General features: G+C 62.2%; 1 protein-coding gene across 1 annotated transcript in view; it reads right to left on the bottom strand.

The window, feature by feature from the left end:
• The window catches only part of LOC113212024 (zinc finger protein 26-like), a 66,416-nt gene that overhangs the window by 3,388 nt on the left and 61,877 nt on the right, over positions 1 to 1,151 (bottom strand). The gene's annotated exons all lie outside the window — the stretch shown is intronic.

Genomic DNA, 1,151 nt, shown 5'->3' with positions numbered 1-1,151 from the left:
GGGGGGGTAGTGAAGGAATTACGGGCGCTTAAGCGAAAATGTTTTCTTCGGCTGGCCTGCTTACAGAGGGGTGGGTGTGGGTACAGAGGTAAGGGGTGGACGACGACGCCCCGCTCCCCGCGCACGGTCCCCGACAATCCTTACTCCTCCACGTGGCCGGTATGGCCGCCCCCTCCCCGCCCGGGGCGCTCCCAGGGTCGCCTCTTCGCCGGGGGCTGCTCGGCAGCCAGGTCCACGACAAGCACGCCCCGCGGGCCTACCTCTCACGTCAGCGCGGGGCATGCACGGCGATAAAAAGCATATTAGACAGCTTTAGTGCAGCCGGCCATACGGAGCGGCATAAAGGCGGGCACCTGGGTGGTGGAGGTGGTGGTTGTGGTGGAGGGTACAGGTTGTGGTCGTGCTGGTGATGAAATGCCTCCGGGGGCGCCAGGAGGGTGCGGCGGGCGGGCGGCGCTGCTGTGGTCAGCTCCCCAAAGGTGTTGGGTCGGGTCAGCACCGCAGAGCTGTGCCTCCTCCTCCGCTACAAGGAGAGCGTCACGGCGCTCGTAACGGACGGACGGGGGGCGCATACTCGCGCCGCGGACCTTGGCCCATCCATACCTAACGCACGGGCGCAAGGGGCGGGGGCGGGGCGTGGCGGGCGCAAGCCCCCGGGGCAAGCCGAGCCGAAACTACCAAGCAGCAGCGACTAGAGAAGGAGAGGAGGGGAGAGGGGTATGGAAGCACTTCGATAGGGATATAGGGGCGGCAGGCAAAGGGGATCAAATCCCTGCGGATTGAGATCGGCGCAGCAGCGCCGCCGCCGCCTACTCCACCGATGGGATCAAAAAAATAAATAAAATCGCGAAGCGATCTCGTACCACAAGGCGTAGCGGCGCTACAACGGTGGAGCTACAGCGCAGCAAGGAAGACATCGGGGGCGGGTCGATAGGTCAAAAGAGCCTCGAGGATGGACTGTAACAAACTACGTTAACGTAGACGAATCGTCCTTTAAAGCCCGGCGTCACCCGCGCACTCTCATCTCCGCCAATTTGTGCAAATAAGCACAAACGGAAAAAAACGAAAAAAAAAAAAACAGAGCAAGAAAAAGACCGCCGGCCGACTCACCCCGAGGCAACATACAAACCCCACGACCACTTTGGGCGCCC

The sequence above is a fragment of the Frankliniella occidentalis genome, unplaced genomic scaffold, assembly GCF_000697945.3.
Source record: "Frankliniella occidentalis isolate FOCC.00 unplaced genomic scaffold, Focc_3.1 Scaffold44, whole genome shotgun sequence".
NCBI lineage: Eukaryota > Metazoa > Arthropoda > Insecta > Thysanoptera > Thripidae > Frankliniella > Frankliniella occidentalis.
Note: the sequence above shows the minus strand (reverse complement) of the source record. Positions and strands in the feature narration are given on the sequence as shown.